The sequence below is a fragment of the Macaca mulatta genome, chromosome 12 (assembly GCF_049350105.2).
Source record: "Macaca mulatta isolate MMU2019108-1 chromosome 12, T2T-MMU8v2.0, whole genome shotgun sequence".
In the NCBI taxonomy this organism is placed as follows: Eukaryota; Metazoa; Chordata; class Mammalia; order Primates; family Cercopithecidae; genus Macaca; species Macaca mulatta.
In genome coordinates this window covers 70,444,080-70,465,684 of record NC_133417.1, presented here as the reverse complement: position 1 = coordinate 70,465,684, position 21,605 = coordinate 70,444,080, and the positions used below count along the sequence as shown (strand labels likewise).

General features: G+C 36.3%; 1 protein-coding gene across 1 annotated transcript in view; it reads right to left on the bottom strand.

The window, feature by feature from the left end:
- CSRNP3 (cysteine and serine rich nuclear protein 3) overlaps nt 1–21,605 on the bottom strand; it is a 210,625-nt gene that overhangs the window by 161,091 nt on the left and 27,929 nt on the right. The window contains exon 3 of the mRNA XM_015110246.2: nt 8,831–8,919. The gene's annotated coding sequence lies outside the window, so the exon portion shown is untranslated. The remainder of the gene's footprint in view (nt 1–8,830; nt 8,920–21,605) is intronic.

Here is a 21,605-nt window from a genome sequence, read left to right as displayed (position 1 = left end):
CCCAAAGGATTATAAGTCATGCTGCTATAAAGACACATGCACATGTATGTTTATTGCAGCACTATTCACAATAGCAAAGACTTGGAATCAACCCAAATGTCCATCTGTGACAGACTGGATTAAGAAAATGTGGCACATATACACCATAGAATACTGTGCTGCCATAAAAAAGGATGAGTTCATGTCCTTTGTAGGGACATGGATGCAGCTGGAAACCAGCATTCTCAGCAAACTATCGCAAGAACAGAAAACCAAACACTGCATGTTCTCACTCATAGGAGGGAATTGAACAATGAGATCACTTGGACTCTGGAAGGGGAACATCACACACCAGGGCCTATTATGGGGAGCAGGGAGGGGGGAGGGATGGCATTGGGAGTTATACCTGATGTACATGACTAGTTGATGGGTGCTGACGAGTTGATGGGTGCAGCACACCAACATGGCACAAGTGTACATATGTAACAAACCTGCACGTTATGCCCATGTACCCTAGAACTTAAAGTATAATAAAAACAAACAAAAAAAAATTGGATGTCTGTAAGTACATAAGTAAAATAGTGAACTTCAATCTTTCACAATATGCAAATTTAACTCCAAATAAATCATATGATTAAATACAAAACATAAAATTATAATAAATTTAGAAGAAAACATAGTTGAAAATCATTGTGAACTTGGGTTAAGCAAAGACCTCTTAGATATAACATCAGGCTGGGGGTGGTGGCTCATGCCTGTATTCCCAGCACTTTGGGAGGCTGAGGTGGTTGAGCCCCTTGAGATCAGGAGTTCAAGACCAGCCTGGCCGAGATGATGAAACCGCATCTCTACTAAAAATACAAAAATTAGCCAGGCGTGGTGTCACATGCCTGTAGTCCCACCTTCTTGGGAGGCTGAGGCAGGAGAATCGCTCAACCCAGGAGGCAGAGTTTGCAGTGAGCCGAGATCACACCACTGCACTACAGCCTGGATGACACAGCAAGACTCTGTCTCCAAAAAGAAAAAGAAGAAGAAGAAGAAAAAGAAACATATAACATCAAAATCATAATCCACAGGAGGAAAAAACTGATATCATGACTTCATCAAATTTAAAACTCTAAAAGGACGTGGTCATGAAAACGAAAAAGCATGCCACAGACAGAGAGAAAATGTTTGCAAATCACGTATTTCCTACAGGAATTTTAAGCAGAATATTTATAAAGAACTCTCAAAACTCAAAAATAGAAAACAACTTAGTATAACTTGGGCAAAATATATGAACTAACACTTCACAAAAGAAAACAAACAGATGGTGAAAAAGCAGAAGAAAACATGCTCAATGTTATTACTCATTAAGAATACGCAAATTAAAACCAGAGTAATAATTAGATTAGTTAAAATAAGTAAACAAAAACTGATAATACCAAGTGTTGGTGAAGGCATGGAGCAACGGGAATACTCACGCATTGCTGATGGAAATTTAGGATGATTTGTCATTCTGGGAAACAATTTTGCAGTCTGAGAAAGCTAAACATACACTTATCATGTGATACACAATCCCACTAGGGTATTTGCCCATGATAAATAAAAACTTCAGTTCTCACACCAATTTCTATGTGGATATTTACAGTATATCCAGACCACCAAAAACTAAACAACCTAAACATCTTTAAGTGGATGGATGAATAAACAAACCATGGTACATTCACACAAATAAATACTACTTAACAATACTAAGGAAAAATGTATGGATACATGCAAGAGCATGAATGAATCTCAATGCATTATGAAAGAGGCCAGATGGTAAAGATTACATTATCTGTGTTCCACTGATAAGACATTCTAGAAGAGGCAAAACTGTAGTGACCTAGAGCAGATTAGTTGCCAGGGATGAAGGTAAGGATAAGTTGACCAGGGGAAATGCAGGGAACAGTAATGGATCTGTTCTGTACTTTGATTGTTGTGAAAGTTACATGACTCTGTATAACTGTCAAAACTCACAAAACTGTACACCAAGAAGTGTGAATTTTACTGTTTAAAAGTTTAAAAACGAATAAATGACTTGGCTTTCTTGCATTGCTTAAATACTTTTCTAGGCCAAAGTCACATAAATACCTATAAGCTATTGAATTTATTCAATGTTCAATAATATTTTAAAATATTATTTTAAATCTTTATTTAAATTTACTTTAATATTCCGTAATGCACAGGTCACACCTTATTTTTCCCCAAGTAGTTAAAGAATTGTTCTAGTACCATCTATTCAATAAGCCATAGCCCTTCCCTCCTCCCCCATTTGAATTGTTTCTTTTATCAGACGCTAATTATGTGTACCTGGGTTTGTTAATAGAATTTTCTTGGAGGGTTTCTTCATTGACTTATGATTATTTTAGCAGTGTATTTTCTGACTGCATGTATATAGTGTCTGGTTTTCTCTTTATTCTATTTTACTGCTCTGATGTTTGCTTTTGTGTGTGTCCTTATTAGGCATTGATACCCCGTAGACATGTAGCATAACTTGTAATTCTGTAGCTTAGCTGAAGAAGAGGGTTGGAGGCATTGACCTCTATGTCATTAACAAAGTCATAATAATGGCTTTGCTTGATTAAGAAGAGCAAGAAGGACTAAAGAGCAGTAGATTGAAGATGGATCTCTAGGGAGGACTGTCATTTGAATAGGAGTAAAATATCAAGAACTTTTGTGGGCATGTTGTTTGACCTCTATGGTGTTTACTGTTTTCAGTTAGACAACTTCACTCATTTGTATTACCTATAGCCACCTATTGGGGTTTGAGTTTGTGGTTCATGACTTTCTGGATGGAAGAATAGAGATAGAAGAGCCAGTGAGAGGGACCTTAACAAAAAGATCCACAAGATGTGAGGGAAACCAAGAGGGAGCGGTGCAACAACAGCCTAGGGATTGAAATAAGAAAAATGTAGTTAACGGTGTCAAATACCCCTGAGAGAGTCAGTCAAGATAAGGGCTGTGGGTCATCTGTGCCTTTAGAGAGAGCATGCTCTGTTAAATGGGGTTAGAAATCAGATCGCACTGTGCTGAGAAGTGACTGAATCTTAGAAACTGGAGATAATGAATGTAGACTACTGCTTGGAGAGCTTGAATGAGTTGAAGAGGACAGAAATTGGATGGTAGTGAAGAAAGAGGTGGTTTGTTTTTGTTTGTCAATTTGCCTTTTTGGATAGGAGTGTAAAGAACATGAATGGCTGAAGGAAAAGGGCCAGCAAGGAAGAAAAAGTTGGAGATAAAGGACAAAAAAGAAATAATTAATGGCAAAAGGTCTCAGCCTCAGTGATGGGAAGTAAAATCAAACATAGGCTTTGCCTTGAATAGCAGGAAGGACTCCTGAGCCTTCTTAGAGATTAGAGGAAAGAAAAAGTGTTTATAGACCTAGTTCGTTCGATGCTGGAGGGGATTGCAAAGATTCACAAGTAGTTTCCACACAATGACCTCAATTTTCTTGTTAAAATAGCAGGTGCACTAACAGTGAAGGGGAGAGATTGTGTGGCTTGAGTGGGGTAATGAACTTTTGAAATAGTGGCCGACCACAGTCAGAATGAAAGGATTAGTTAATGCTATCGAGGGGCTACCTCCGATTAGAACACCATAAATCTGCAGAGTGGTATAATTGCTCCTGTAGCACTCATGAATGTGAATACATGAAAGGATTCACTATAGCTCGGGTTCATGGTTGCAGGTACTGTTTAAGAAGGGAGTGGCTAGAGAGCTGTGGGAGGAAAGCTGCTATTTTCCAAGCAAACTTCCAAGCACAGCTAGCAGAACATGGAAAGATTAAAGGCACTAAAAGTCTAATTTTATTCTAAGCAAAAGAAGTGAAAGGAAAATAGTTTATTACATTTGTAACCTAACCTCACCCCGCTGATTACATTGGTGAATGCTACTGAAGGGCTAGCTCAGTCTCAATGTAATCACCCCAGTGATTAGGGGTGAAGTCAGGTTACATATGTAATAAACTCTTTTCCTTTCACTTCACCTGTTTATACCTTATTTCTTCTTATTTTATATTGTCTTATTATTTTGTAAAACATGTTTTAGATACAAGGCCAAGTATAAGCAAATAAAAGGAAAATGAAAACATACAGACGATCAAATAGAGGTGAGTTTTACTTTAGCAAGGGAAACTGATATTTAAAGTGTATCTGTTAAGCTGTTTTTTGTTTGTTTCTTTCTTTCTTTCTTTTTTTGAGACAAGGTCTCACTCTGTCCCCCAGGCTGGAGGGCTGGAGGGCTGGAGTGCAGTGGCATGATCTCAGCTCACCACAACCTCCACCATCCAGGTTCAAGTGATTCTCATGCCTCAGTCACTTGAATCGCTGGGACTACAGACACGCACCACTATGCCCAGCTAATTTTTTGTATTTTTTGTAAAGATAGGGCTTTGCCATGTTGCCCAGGCTGGTCTCAAACTCCTGGACTCAAGCGATTCACCCACCTCCACCTCCCAAAGTGCTGGGATTACAGGCATGAGCCACCATGCCTGGCCTTGTTGAGCTGTTTTAATTGAGAATAAGATGCTGGAGGTGCTCAGGAGGTTTTGTGGTTGATGTAGCAGAGTGGATGGAAGTTTACTGAGATTGTAGAAGCTAGGGCTGGCTCAACGCTTCTCAATCTGGGCTAATTTTGCTCTGAGGGGACATTGGTCAATGCCTGAAGACATTTTTGTTTGTCATAACTAAAGACGAAGTGCCAATGGCATCTAGTACCAGAAATGCTGCTAAACGCCCTACAATGCAAAGGACAGCGCTCTCCCCTCCCACAATAATGAATTACCTGGATCCAAATCTCAATAGTGCTAAAGTTGGAAAACACTGGATTAAATTATTTGCCTGAATGATGGAAGAATAAGAATGCTAGAAAATTACTTGGAGAACTTGAAGACAGGGTCAGAGAAGAAAGAGCCACCTAGAGCATGGGCATACCAGGTAATGTGAAATTCATGTGGGTGTTGGTTTGTGAGAGAATGGAAGAATCATTATTTGGAAAAATTCCTAGGGAACTGGATTTGTGGTACAGAGTTGCAAATGATTCCTGGGTTAGCAATTTTGTAAAGCAAATGAAGGGTGGATGAAAGCAAGGGAATGTAAAGAAAGCATATGCTGTTTTCTATTTGCTTTTGAAAAGTCAAGTTTCAGTTATCCTCAACCAGAGTTTCTAGTTCTTTCCATTGAAGTTTCCAGATGAGTACAACAAAGGTCAATATTGGTTTGGAAAGAATCTATCCCTAACAGAGAAATACTGCATGAGAAGTCTTTGTTTCCCCCATAACCTTCAACCAGCCCTCTGCATCTCTAGTTGTCTTTTCTTTTCTTTTCTTTTTTTTTTTTCGGCTTTCCCATAACAGACAACACAAGCTCACAAGCTGTCTCTTTGTGGTTAACCTTACAGAGCTGACCATTAATTCTTTCCACAATACGGTATGTAATAAACACTCTCTACTCTCTAATTTGATTTAATTAAGAAAGAGCCTCTCCTAGCCTGAGTTACAAGTAAGACCTTGTCTCTACAAAGAAAGCTTTTTGAAAAATTACCCCGGTATGGTAGTGCATGCCTATAGTCTCAGCTACTTGGGAGGCTCAGAACAATCACTTGAGCCCAGGAGGTTGAGGTTGCAGTGAGCCGAGATCCTGCTACTATTCTCCAGCCTGGGTAACAGATGGAGATCTTATCTCAAAGAAAAAAAAAAAAAAAAAAAATATATATATATATATATATATATAGAGAGAGAGAGAGAGAGAGACAGAGAGAGAGAGACAGAGAGAGAGAGAGCCTCTAAACAGTCATGAGCTTTACTTTGTGTTTCTTTTAATAATCTAATACTGGACACATGTCCTTTAGATGATATACTGTTTACAATGCCTGACTTTTGGAAGACGGAAAAAAATCACATTACTTAATAGATTTTGAAATCTCTTAATCCAAATTTTGTTTTGTTTATTCGCACGGCCAGATATTTACTTCACATTGACTTAAACTCAATAAAAACAAAATAACTACTTTTTCAGCATACAAAATCAGCTAAACCTCTCAACTCCAACCAGTAAAGTCAAGACTGAATGACTTTTAAGATGACACCACTTTATATGATGAGTTCTAAACTATAGATGGTTTCCAAGAAAACAGGCAGGAGTATTTGGGCCTTCAATATTTCCAGACTCCTGTTCTCAGAACCAAACATTGAATGAAAATATTCCAATCAGATTACCATAAAAAAACCCTAATCACCCATTTGTTCATTTGTTAATGATCACACATTTGTTAATGATTGCACAAAATTGATTTAATTTCCAACTCTATATATTTTTTAATAAAAATGTACATAGATAGACCTATGTTCTTTAATATTATCTCATTTCATATATTTGTAGTAAGTGTAGCATCATTTCTAAAAAATAATATTTTTTCTTTCTGATGAAATTGAAACTTATTTTACATGCATTTACAACATATATCTTAATAATGATTTAGAAAACTTACCATCAGGTGTTGTATTTCATCATCCTTGTTTTTAGTTGGTACTATGTGAACAAAAGTGGCATCTATCTCTTTTGTGTAAATTACGTAGTGCAAAGTCATGAGGTTTATTTAAAAATTCTACCTCTGCTTATACTCTATATTCCCTTTCTTTTTTCTTTTTTCTCCATGGTACTTATAACCATCAAACATAACGCATAATTAATTTTGTTTTTTATCACCTATTTCCATCCACTAGAATGTAATATCCAGTCAGGCAAGAATAGTTTATTTTATTCACTGCTGTCACTCCCCAGCAATCTGCCGTATACCCCTATGCACATAGTAGGCACTTGACAAATATTTGTTGAATGATGATGGTTGTTACATAAATCAATTTGGCTCCTTCTCTAATGGCATAATGAGGCAATGGATCTCTTCACTGGTTTTTCAAAAAAGAAGTTTACTATTTTAAATTACTTTACTTGCATTAACTTCTTAAGACACTATCCTTTTAAAAAGGTTTTATTGAGAAGTACAGTGCTGTGCAACTTCATTTCAAGATGAGTCTGCACTCCCACCCATTTCAAATCCCTGTACTCACCTAGCTACTATTTGCAAATGATCTCTTACGGATTTACAGAATTCAATCCCTTTCAAACCTACGAGTCTTTCCAGGTCATTGGGGAAATGATTTAATTCTCTGGTGAGCTTAGTAAAGAAATCCAATGTACTTGAATTTTAAAAAAATGGAGGCAAGGCCACCTTTGCTCTTTTCATAGGTGATTACACAACTATATTCCATAACATTAAATTTGCAGTTGTGTCAAGAGACTTTTCTTTCCTAGAATTTCATATTTCTTACTTGTGTTGTACTTCAAGAGCTACTTTAATAAAAAAAAAAATCCATTGAGTGTGGGTTGTAATGGAGCAAAATTTGCATTGGTATAAGCTGTCAGCATTCTAGGCTAATAGAAGCTATAATGTGAAAATACAATTAATCTCCAAATAATTTCCATTTAGCTTTAGAATTAATTACATGCCCTTATAAAATCTGGCTTGTCTTTTTAATTATATATTGCTTGAGTTAATAGTAAAACTAATTTCTGGGTAAGACATTGGTTGGGAAATTTTTGAGAACAGGGACCATATCTTATTCATTTAGAAAGAACCAAAGTGTTTAACCCATTGCTTTGCATATGGTAAGTCCTAAATAAATGAATAAACCCTTGGAAGAATGAGAAATAGATAGAGATACTGAAGACATGCCTGACCAAGACAAGTAAAATAAAAGATCACATTTTTTAAATTTAAAATTATGAATATTTGATACTGGGTCCCACAATATGAGCACATCAAAAATCATCTACTTTTTCAAGCTATCTAATTGGACTAAACCATTTTAGCCTACCTTTATAACTTATAAATGAATATTGTACATTAATTTGTTATTATAATAAGCTGCTTAATAATGGGTAGACTTTTTCTTCTTTTCCAGTTATATCATCCTAAACAACTTAGAAAATATTCCCAAGATCCTCCTGTTCCTTCACATTAATTGTCATTTTATTGAAGCCACACTTTCCAGTGATAGCATTATTTATTTGGCTGTAGTTAAAGAAAGTCACGGAATGGAACTCAAGGAATTTCAGAAAGATTGCTGATTAGCTATCCTTCTAAACTGTGTGTATATGTGTGCATATTGCAGCCAAAGATACAAAAGAAATGAAAAATTCACTAAATAGGTTTATATTTAACAATCAGGAAGAAAAATTTATAGAAATGTCAAATATTTTTATGCTAATAGTGCTACCCTTTAAAAAGAAGCAAATTATATTTGGGAGGCCGAGGCAGGCGGATCACGAGGTCAGGAGATCAAGACCATCCTGGCTAGCATGGTGAAACCCTGTCTCTACTAAAACTACAAAAAAAATTGGCTGGGCGTACTAGTGTACGCCTGTAGTCCCAGCTACTTGGCAGGCTGAGGCAGGAGAATGGCATAATGTGAACCCAGGAGGCAGAGCTTGCAGTGAGTCGAGATCACGCCACTGCACTCCAGCCTGGGCAACACAGTGAGACTCCGTCTCAAAAAAAAAAAAAAAAAAGAAGCAAATTGTAATAACCAGTAGTTCTCCATTAAGACAACTTTTTATTGTGCCTAATGAAACTAAATACTGTATGTCTGATATAAATGGATTTTTTAAAATCTTAATGAGACTTTGTTTAAAACATGTACTTTAAGTCAGATTTAAGTAAGATCATTTTTTCCTTATTATCCAATTGCACATTAGAAACTTGAAACAGATGCACAGATTATATCCCAAATCTGTAAAAGCATGAGAATAATAATGTATAAACTGCTAACCTTGAGATCTCAGGAACTCCAGTATTTTCCTGAAGATTCTATGCCTCTGAAAACATATTTTCAGTCTGTTGATATTTCCTCATTTTTTCCTTAAAAAAGAAAATGCATTTCAGCATGTTACACAAGGTTATGTTTTCAAAGAGTAAACTTACTAAAGGTGCCAACATCATGATTACATAGGAGAAAATCAATAGAAATCTTAAACTATGTGTAGTTTTAAATATAGAACTGAATAATCATATAGTATATAATTTAGCAAACAAAGAATATTCTTCTTAGAACAATGTCGTAAATTTCTAACGATCCATACATGGTTTAACTCATTTGTTTGTCTGGTTTCAATCAACAAATACTATTTGGGACAATAAGTTAAAGATATATCCATTCTATTAAGCAGCATTACACTAGACTTAAGCAACTTTCTAGTCTTTAGGAGATTCATATCTTCAAAACACACAAAAATCCAGGGAAATCAACCAAAATGTTGTAGCTTTTGATAGTCAATAAAAATCACAATGAATATGTTACAGTTCTTGATTTGTTTGATTTGCTTAATGGAAACTATTTCATTATAAAATTAACTCAAATATTTATATATTCATGATTTAAGATAACTTAGACTTTAAGAAAATATACAAAATATTCTCTAAAATGACATACATTAACAAAAATGTTGTTCTTTAAAATTACAGTGCCATAATTAGAAGTGATTAGTGCAACAATTTAGAGAGATGAAACTGGGCAGTAATGATACATACTTTTTATTTACCCAGACTGAATGTATATAATCACTTTTTCTAAATCACTAATGAATTTTCTACTCTTGTATGTTAAGGTAATATTACCAAGTCCATATAAAAATGTAAAAATTTTCTTTAAAAATGAGGTAGAGAAGCTTGTTCATTTATTGTGTTTCCATAGTAGGCAGAACAGAGCTATCATTGATCATAGCCAATGACAATAGCTAGTGTAGAAATTCTACAAATACGTTACTTGAATGAACAAATACCCTACACAAGCAACTTATGCTGCTGTAATTTGAACAAACAAAATACCACAATCTTTAAGAAAAAAATCTGTCTCAGGCAAATTGTGCCTCCAGGATTCGCTTTTTTCCTTTAAACTTTATCAATATCTACATAGATATGCTGAAATAAGGATCTGGAATAAACTGGATTACCTGTGATACAACAATAGCACAGAAATTTCAAATTGTGATTGGAATTACAGTGCTAATAGAGGTTATTGAGTCAGTTTGGTTTTGAGTAACCCCAGATTTGGTAGATGAACTTAAGAAACCTCAGAAAAATGTAATCAAAATTCAATTCTGTTATTTTTAATGATTTTTAGATTTTTAAAAAATTGACAGGTAACATTGTATGTTTTGATCATTTACAACATGTTTTGAAGTATAATGCATTATGGAATAGCTAATTCTAGCTAATTAATAAATTATACTACCTCATATAGTTATCATTTTTGTGGTGAGAGTATACAGCAACCTCTCTGTTTACATTTTTCAAAAATACAATATGGCATCATTAACTATAGTCACCTTGCTGTACAATTTTAGGTATAATTTTAAATATCTTAAAATTCTATTGAGAACATTACACATTCAAATGATGGCATACTGAAGACCACTGAAGATATAACTTGGATCATCCTTTGCACTTATTTTGAGGAACATTTAAGAATGGAGCTTTCCCTGTTTTCTCTGTTAAAGATGCATATCCTGAGATTACAATCGAAGAAATTAAAAACCAACAAGCAAGCAGCAAGCAAGCACACAAACAGACCTCTCTTTGTGTCCACTGAATATAGACTTTAAAAAGTTAGAAAATATTTGTGGCTAGGCACAGTGGCTCATGCCTGTAACCCCAGCACTTTAGGAGGGCAAGGTGGGCAGATCATTTCAGCTCAGGGGTTTCAGCCTGGTAAAACTTGGTCTACTAAAAATATAAAAATTAACGGGGCATGGTGGCACACGCCTGTAATTCCAGCTACCTGGGCAGTTGAAGCACAAGAATTTCTTGAATCCAGGATGCGGAGGTTGCAGTGAGCCAAGATCATGCCACTGAACTCCAGCCTGGGTGACAGAGCAAGACCCTGTCTCAATTAAAAAAAAAAAAAAAAAAAAAAAAAAAAAAAAAAAAAGAAGTCTTAAGAAAAAAAAAAGAAAACATATTTGCAACTAAAACAAAATAATTAAATTAGATGTTGAGTTGAATATGTCTATAAATAGCATTCATAATTTAAAGTCAACTTTTCTTGTTAGTGAAAATAACTTCCCTATTAAATGTAATTTCTTATTAAGATACAATTTAAAATTTCATCCTAGAAATAAAATAAAAGTTTCTGCTGCCATAAAAAGAAAATGAGGATGCTATTTCATTCAAGCTCCCTATTTTACAAATAAGAAAACTGACTATATTAGTGATCTGTAACTAAATCTAAGAAGAAAATTATGGTTTTTTGACCACCCATTATTAAAGTTGAAATTCAAAAACATAATTGTATTTGACAGCCAAATAAATAAAAGTCTTTCTTTAGGCATTAAGATATTCTATTGAGGAAAGCAAAAATATTGAGAAATCTAGTGATCTAAATTTACATATCTTTTTTTTTTTTTTTTTTTTTTTTTGAGACGGAGTCTCGCCCTGTCACCCAGGCTAGAGTGCAATGGCTGATCTTCGCTCACTGCAACCTCTGCCTCCCGGTTCAAGTGATTCTCTTGCCTCAGCCTCCAGTAGCTGGGATTACAGGCATGCGCCACCATGCCTGGCTAATAATTTTTTTGTGTATCTTTAGTAGAGACAGGGTTTCACCATGTTGGCTAGGCTGGTCTCAAACTCCCACCTCGTGATCCGCCCGTCTCGGCCTCCCAAAGTGCTGGGATTACAGGCGTGAGCCACAATGCCCAGCCACATATCTGTAATTAACCTATAATTTAGACAGAGGCAAAGGTACCCTGGCCTATAGAAGAAAGGGATTCAAACGCTAACCTGTTTGAAAGTAAAGGATATAAAAATAAATCTTATGCATAAAACTGACCCTAACTGAGGCCAGTGAAGCCACTACAGGGAAGTCTACCAAAAAGGAAGACTGTGTGTGGAGATGCAAGCCTTGTAGCCCCAGCTACCCTGAAGGCTGAGATGGGAGGATCACTTGAGCCCAGAAATCCAAGACCAGCCTCTAAAAAAAAATGTTGAAGGAGGAGGAGGAGGAGGAGGAGGAGGAGGAGGAGGAGTTGGGAAGAATGGCATATTCAATGCAAAGGTCCAAGTATTGGGGATCTGGTGCTCAATGCCTGTTCTGTGTACAATGCACAGCAGTCGATGCAGGCGACCATTCCAGTTTAGCCCCTGTGCTGGGTGGATGTGACTTGGGGACACCAGCTGTGTAAGACTGTGTTAAAACAAAAGTATGTGTGCACACATGTGACAGACAGAATTTTAAAAGTTGTGCTAAGATCGACAGTGCTCACCCTGAGGCAACTTTGTAGAGGAATCATCCAGGGATGTAATGTACCTCAGGAAGATTAAGGGGCAGCTACTCTTCCCTTGCAGGATCCCTGGGCACATCACAAAAGATCAACGGGAACTGCCATTTTTCCTGGAATCCTATCTTTATGAGGTGATCACAAGCACATTGGATAGCCTCAACACTGCCTTTTCATACCACCTATGAGTGGGATCCTCACCCTATGGTCGGGCTTAGCAGGGACAAATGTCCTCTATGGCTGATTCAAGGATAAATATAATCATTCCTGGTACTATGAAAAGTGTTTGAGGAGTTTAAAACTTGTAGAAGACTGATAAATGTATACTTATATAAATATAACATCATTTGTCTTCAAACAACTTTGTTATGCTCATTTAAAGAAGCCCAGGGTCAGATATCTGATTGTAAGTTTTATGAAAAATAAGACAGACATAAACCCATATCATCATTTAGAAATGTGCATCTAACACTTATAAATCACATCTGCTCTTTTCTAATATTGGGGGCTTAATTGAGAAAGTCACCTAGAACCAGTTTTTTAACTTGTGGAAATTCCTTCAATATTGCAATGCTGGTGGGGAAAGTAAAGACACCTCCTTGTTCCAGCCTCTTTAGCTTCCTGGTTGCCCATGGAAATCACTGCAAATTGTCCTGCAAATCCCAGCTGCCATCTTGTTTGGCAATGGTCAAGGCACTCTTCCATGTTTTCAACTTTTTATCTAAAAGGGTACCTTTAGTAGGTCAGTGAGGCACATAGCTGTTGTTGGCATGTTTCAATCAGGAGCCAAGCCAGCCTGCACCGAGATCACTGAAGGTCACGTCCCAATGATAGCACTGACTAAACTATAAAATCACTTGTAATATTTTTAATAGGTGATTCAATGATAAGCTATAAAGAAATAGAACTTGTTTGAAAGGCTGTCATCTTGTTCCTGCCTTTAAAAAAATCTCTTTTGCCAATGCTGGGGTTTTGAGAATATATCTGTTCCTGTCAGAATCACAGAATTTGAGACGTCTAAGTTGATGACTTCTGCATGTCTGGAAGCTTGGCACACATCACAGCCTAAAAACGTCAAAAGGGAATGATGGTCTATGAACACAAGTGGAGTAATTGTCTGATGTTCTCAAGTGATAATAAAACTTCTAAGTTCAGTGAAATAGTTTAATTGCATCTGCAATTGCATCTCAGAATACAGCATTGCATAATTAATATGCCTATAACCAGCACAAGTGTCATTTACTCTGAAGGGCAGCTTCCTGACAGAGCAAAGGGCCTGGGGCAAAGAAATCTAGCAGGAGAGAACAATCTTCTATGTAGAGTTGACCCTATTTTTCTTTTTTCTTTTTGAGACAGAGTCTTGCTCTGTCACCCAGGCTGGAGTGCAGTGGTGCGATCTCAGCTCAATGCAACCTCTGCCTCCCGGGTTCAAGCAATTCTACCTCAGCCTCTCAAGTAGCTGGGACTACAGGTGCGTGCCACCACACCCAGCTAATTTTTTTGTATTTTTAGTAGACATGGTGTTTGACCGTGTCAGCCAGGATGGTCTCGATCTCCTGACCTCGTGATCCACCCACCTTGGCCTCCCAAAGTGCTGGGATTACGGGCATGAGCCACCACGTGCAGCTGACCCTATCTTTTTAAGAGAAGAAACTTCACTGACTGTCATGTTAATTATATTTATAATTCTTTTTAAAATATCAATACCACTCCAATTTTATACCTTCACCTACATGTTGAAGTACAGCTAACAAAAATATATGCAGTCCATAATTGATTCGTCTACCAAACAACAAAAATGAATTTCCATTGTTTTCACATATGTTGAAATATAAGAAACATTATTACATGACAAAAAATGTTTCCAAAAGAATAATAGTACTTAGTCATTCTATTTCAGTAAAGTGGACAAGATAACCAAATTAATCTTAGACTATTTATAGATGAGGTGGTCACCATGGGATTCTTCCATTCAATCCCCCGTGTTCAAAAATGTGCAAACAATTTTCTAAAATTGTTCAGGTAATAATTCTCTATTTAAAGGCATAGGAAGAGGTATTACAATTTCTGGAAATCTGCTAGAATTATAAGAGAATCTAGGTGACAATTTAGGTAAAAATTATAAAACTTAAGGAAATAGATGATCTTCCAGAAAATTATAAATTGGTAAGACTGGCCCTAGAAGAGGTACAAACTAGACTAGACAGGTTACCATACAAGGGATTGAAAAGCATGTTTCAAGTTCTACCACTGGAAAAGGTAAATAAAAACAACAGGGTATAAAGCCTTACAGAAGCTTTATAACATAGGTCTCCACATTACTTAAATCATGTATTCACTAATAAAAACTTTTCTTGACCTGAACACATTTTTCACTCATTCCACAAATGTCCATACTTCCTCACTTACTGAATTTAGAGTCCATTATTCATCATGGTAGTCTCTCCCTTGCACACACACTCACCTCCAAGGCCTTTCTCTCTCTCTTCTTCAAACTAGTGTGACCAAAAAACCCACCCGATTAAATTCAGTTCTCCTCCTGCTATGAACCTGTCCCCTAGAAGTTAAACAGATGACTGCAACTAGAGAAAATGTAGGATACTGTGTTATTGACATAACTTTTGGTATATGACCACAAACAAAAGTGGATCCCCCGTAGTGTCTGGCAATCTTATCACACTTTCCTTGGTAATTCATGCCTTGGCTCTATGACATTGCTCAAAGAGGCACCTTTGCCTCTTCAGCCATCCCACATTCCTTCCCACCTCCTCACTCCCAGTTCATGATACTGCTTCTAGGAAAATGGAAAGAGCCACAGTTCAACTTCCTCCCTTTTCTATCACTGCATCCTCTATACACTTATAATTTGTGATCACGTAGTCTGTCTTCAGTCATGTTATGATGAAGAAACATCCTTCTCCTCCCTAAGGCCAACCCCTTCTCTTAAGACTTAGGTTCCATTTCCTCGCACCAACTTAGGTTTTCACGACTTCAATTATACCCTCTCTCTTCCACATCATCATTTTTCTCCATTTTACTAGATTATGCCCATTTGTATGCAAATATGTTCTAATGTCTCCCATCTTAAAATCATTATTTTCTTTTTCATCAGCTCCCCATCTCACTATCACCCTAATTCTTTGCTCTGTTTTTTAAAAAAACTTTTTTAAAGAGTGCATTCTCCATTCCTCAGCTGCAATTCTACATTGAATTCCTCTCAATTAGGCTTCATTACCACAGCTCTACTGAAATGACACTTATGGAGGTCAGCAGTGAACTGGAATATTGCCAAATCCAATGGTAAGTTTTCAGTCATTATCTTCCTCAATCTCTCAACAGAACTTGACTCTGATAATCACTTTCCCTTTCGTGACGTATTTCTTCACTTGGCTTCTAGGATACTACACACTCCTAGCTTATTTCCTACCTCATTTGTTGATCTTTCTCAACCTCTTTGCCTGATTTCTTCCATTCTTCCTGAACTCTACATCCTTTAGCAGATTCAGTTCTGAGACTTCTCTAATACTGTCCAAGGAAATCAAACCCAATCCCATGTCTTTATGATGAATCTAAAATTTAGATCTCTAACCTGAACCTCTTCTCTGAGCTTTAGACTCATATCTACTGTTTACTCTATTCTGCAACTCCACTTGAATGGCCAATAGGCTTCTTAAACATAGTATGTCCAAAAAATAACAATAATAGGTAATAAGGAACAAAGGACAGAAGACACATACTCCAGGCTTCTACCCTCTCTGGGCTTCCTCATGTCAGGAAATGGCATCATCATTTACTAAAGTGCTCTATTAAAACCTAGCTCCTTAGTGAAAATGGCTGATTTTAGGTCCAGGAAAGAGGAAATACAAGATGAGCCTGAAACATTGTATAATACCAGAAAGTAAGGAAGAAGAAAAGTAAGATAGACCAGGGCATGTCAAAAGGATACAACAGCAAACCTGAAAGAGCTCTCAATGGTCAGAGTTGAAACAGTTTAGGCAACAAATATTAATGGTAGTATTATATTATAATCCCAAGGAAAAAATAAATATATATGAGTCTATATGGATCTAAATAAATGGCTGAGTAAACAAGTAAATGAAAGAGAAGAGAAAAACTGCTCCTTACAAAAGGTTTCCTAAGAACATATACAGATCATCCCCGTTTAAGAAGTAAAGTTTTATCACCACCATCGACCTTGAGTGTGAACCGGGTTTGGTTAGTTGTTTCAAAAAAACAGAGCATAAGAAATAAAAACAGTAATGCTACAGTGGATAAATCTGGCAGACACTATCTCAACCAACTGACTAATGTGAATATTACTAGTGATACATCATGCTGATATTATATATCTCTGATACGATTCAATATGAAGAGTACTTTACTTCTCTGGTGTTCTTCCAAAAAACCCTTACCCGAAATCTAATCATTAGAAAATATCAGAGAAAACTAAGATTGAGGAACATTCTAAAAAATGTCTACTCATGCTCTTCAAAAAATCAGGATAATAAAAAACAAGGAAAGACAAGCACTGTCACAGATCATCACAAAATGATGACCGAATTCAGTGTGGTATCCTTGATTGGATCCTGTATCAAAAAAAGAATATTCATGGGTAAAATGTGAAATCTGAAGAGTCTGTACCTTGTTTAATAGCATGATACCCAGTGATGGTTTCTTTCTTTGACAAGTGTGCTATCGTTATGTAAGAGGTTAACACTGGGGGAAGCTGGGCAAAGGGTGCATTGGAACTCTCCGTGACACTTATTTTAAAAAGCCTATCAATAATTCATGTTCATCTCTTTCTCTCACACCCCACAGCCAAACAATCAGCGTTTTCTTTCAGCTCTGCCTTCAAGATGCATCCTGAATCTGACCACTTCTCAGCATCTCCACGACTACCACCTTAGGCCAAGTCCCCACATCTTTCACTTCCACTACCTGACAATAACTTCGTATCCAGTCTTGACACAAGTGTCAAATCAAGCTCTTTTCTGACATCTTATATTTGTTATTATTTCTCCTGGAAGCCCCCTCCTACCCCAGATATTGCATTGCCTACTCTCTCACTTCACTGAGCCCCCAAAATATTCTCTTTGGAGAGGCCTTTTACAAATATCTTTATTTAAAATAGCTATCCCCATTCCTATTCCTTAACCCTACTTTATTTTTCCTCACAGCGTATTTGTGACATTATAGAGCTATTTATTTATTATCCATCTTGATGACTAATGTAGACATCATGAGGGGAGGAGCTTTCTCTCTTAGGATGGATAAACAAACACCTATTACTTGGTATTTATGGGAAAAAGTATAATCTTACCCAAAGCTGATAGGAGTATGTATTTTACTGCCTTTTGGAAAAAGCAATATGCCAGTATCTATTAAGTCAGTGTTAGTCCATAAATGTCTGTCTCATAAAAAGTAAAGTACAAGTCTATAAGGATATTTTTTAAAGAACATATATTACTGCCTTGTTCATAGTAGCATAAAAACTAACCTGAAACAAATGAGCACCCATAGGGGAAAGACAGACTAAACTGTTATATGTCCATACCTTGTAATATTATGAAATTATTAAACAAATAAAAGTTACTATAATACAGCTATGACAAATAACTTGGGGAATTTCCATAAGGTGCTGTCCAATGAGAAAACCAAGATGAAGAAAAATGTATAGCTATGATCTGCTTTTTTTTTGACAGAAAACCCTCATAGAAAATATGGTCCATTTTTTGACTAAAAATTCCTCTTAGAATATGTAAATGTTTATGATTATTCAATATTTTAAAAACACATAAAAGAATATAAACTAGGTTGTCAACAAGAGTTACCCACAGGGGCAAGAGATGTGAATGAAGAACATAGGGGAAGAAGATAGAGAAGTCAAGCCAAAAAATAAAAAAGAAGAAAGAAAGACAGAAATATTAAACAAAGTCTGTAATATGATAATTCCATGCTTTTAACATAAAATTCTTTGTATGTGTGCATAAAACAGAATTATTCAGGGAAGTCAATTTTAAAATACAAAATGCTTTTGGACATGGGGCTCACAATTTTTTCAAACAAACATCAACTTTTAAATATAAAATTAATTTCAGGGTTACTTAATCTTACAAAGAAAACAGAATTGCTGGTAGAATTGATCAGATTCCCAGGAAATGCATAAATTCTTACAGATGGTCCTGAGAACACAGCTTAACTGCAGACTATGTTAGTCAGTGTGCTTTCATGTTCAGCTGCAGAAAATAGAAATCGATCCTAAAAAAAGAAAAACTGATATCCACCGATAGGAATAAAAGAGGGAGACATTTACAGAATTTGTTAGCTCAGCTTTTAGTTAATCAAGCAGTCTATGGCACCTACCTTAAGTATTTTCATGGATATGTTCCTGCATGGAAACCATGCGATTTTTGTCCTGGAGAACAAGAATGCCCAAATAAGCTCTTGAATGGTTGCTAGGGCTGCCCTGACAAGTTTCATTCTCTTAAAAAACATGGAACAAGCCACAGCCTTTCTAGCAATAATATGTCCGTATCTTTTCTGCCACAATAAGATGTTAGGAGTATCCCAAATAGTCCCCTGTAGAAAGTGCTGAGCACCTAATAAGTATTTACACATGTTTAAGTTCTTTCATTACACCCCAGAAGCATTGCATGTTGTGGCAGACAGAAGGGGTATATAATCATGTAATTAGTCTGACCCCAAATTGGTCTGTTTGTAACAACATGGAGCACATAATGCCAATGTCAAATATAAAGTGTAAATAAAGGGAAAAAATGTATGATATCCATTCTGGATATCATATGAGGGAATTTTATTACAGAAGTCTCTTTGTAAATAGACATCACAATAGATGCCTTTATGATAAAGTGATTTTACCATAGGGTGAATACAGAGGAGCCCTAAATGAAGATTTTTTAAAATATACAATTAGAGAACTGCAGATTCGACGCTGTTCAAGAGAGAAATATTAGTGGCATGATGATGTAATAAAAGATGCTTAGGTTCTGGAGTACCAAAAAACAGAGGTTGCCATATTCTGGAAATTTCTAACCTCTGTGACTTTTAACAAATTACTTAACATCAGTCTCTTCATTTCTCATATGGGCATATGAACTCCGATTTTATACTATATAGTGAAAATAAGTAAAATATTTTACTTATTTTTATGTCATGGGACTTACAACATATCCTCAATATATTAGTTCTTTTTATTAACCAGAAAATTAAAAAACGAAACAGAATGTGATAGAATATTTATAAATTTAATTAGCAATTGGCTATGAGTAATTTCCACTATTCACTTACAAATAATTTCACTGCTGCAGTGTTGTTTTGAAAAAATATTTAGTTGAGTTTTTTTTCACATTTATGAACTATGGGATCAAAGTGAATTACTAATATGGGGTCCATTGTTATTGGTGACCCAACACATTTTTCTTCCTCCTATGTTTTCTATAACATATTCCACATCTCCTTTCTTGTTAGCACTACAATGGAGAAATGAATGAGCCAGTCAATCAAAGGACCTCATCCACTGGTGACAGTGTTTGATTCAGTGAAGGGTATGAGGCCCACGCTAGGGTTGTCAGTCAGGCTCCAGTTTAGAAAATAGAGTCCGTGCCAGTCAGGCTCCAGTTTAGAAAACAGAGTCCGTGCCAGGTGGTCTAATGATTCCTGTGTGAAGAAATTTCATACAAGGAAGTAGTTACAATGGTTTTGAGGGAGCTGAGACCCCAAATTTAAAAAGGGAAAAGAAACTCAGATATTAGCAACAGTGGTTAGGTGCCACCACCCCTCAGGCTGGAGGCATGAAGGAAGAGGTGATGTAAGTCACCAGAGATCAAGAATGGATGCTGCCTTCTGGGAGCTGAATCCCTGGGGAGGTTGTTGCATGGAGGCTAGGAATATAAAAGTTGGTCCACTGCAACAAGGCCTGAATCATGAGAAGATGTGGAAGCCACTGGATATACCACCTGAGGCATGGATGGGTGGGTGAGAATATTCTGGTGTATCCCTTACCCCTGCCCTCCATTGTCCCACTAGTGCATCTTATTTGCTGAACCCATCTGGAAGGGAGTAGGCATGGAAGTTGGGAAGTGCAATTTGCCAGAGATCCTATCTGAGCACAAATGGACACATACTTGACACATTAAAATAATCCTGGAGATCTAAACTGTTGGAGCTAGGTGTGGAAGAGATGCCTTCTTGTCTTCAAGAAGAGAGCAATGTGTATGTCTATAAGTACAGAGACATTTTCCATAGATCATCTGGGGAACCAACAATCCCATATACAGTAGGAGAAAATGAGTCTTTCGCAGAGTGAAGAGAGATCCAAGTCATGGTGGACAGGATAGGTATTGAGGTTATCATTTGAACCCCCAATCCACTTTGGCCTAACGTGACCTACTCCTGACTCTCGATTACATGAGCTAGGATATCTCTGTTTTATCTAAGCTAGATAGTATAGAGCTTTCATCATTTGCAATAAAAAGTCTTGATTAATATAACCATAATCATTAACTTTGACTATTTTAAAGAAGTACTAGGACAAATGCCTTGTATTACCAGTAAAATAAATGAAATTAAAGAATGCTTGTGGTTATGTATTACCAGTAAGATAAATTAAATGAATGTGGTTATGTTGACAGGCCTTTGTTGCCACAATACTGAATGAATTCTCTCTCTTTTATCTTGAATAAATAATTTAAATAAAAAACCCTCCTGAAGTTAGAAAAGTAATTCCCTTCAGCCTTTTAAGATAGAGGAGACAGTTGTATTCCTTGATTCATGTCTGGTAATCAGACAAGAAGAATGCAGATTAATGCCAGATGAAGGTTATCAAAACAAAAATTCACTACAAAGAAACAAAAACGAAGCTGAAGTTCATCTACAGCTATAGAACATGAGATGCTAAGCAGAGCAGTGTTGTTCTATTTTATCCTACCTCAATAACTGAAGATTTTTTAAAAATTAAGCGAATAATTTATTGTTTAACCCATTTGCAAAAAAAAAAAAAAAAAAAAAAAGGCACAGGAGGCCCAATCAACTTCTTTATCTATCTACATCCTGAAACCTAATGTTTTGAGTTTTTTCTTCTTCCACTTCAAGCAATGCCTTTATCTTTTATTACTCTCCAGTTAAGTGGAAAATAGACATAAATAAATGGGTTTTCCTTTATAGGACAGAAATCACTGGAAACCCAAAGTTGGTTAGTAGTTTTTGCTTGCTTGTTTGTTCGTTTTGACTCCCTAAAACTGAGAATCAGATCTT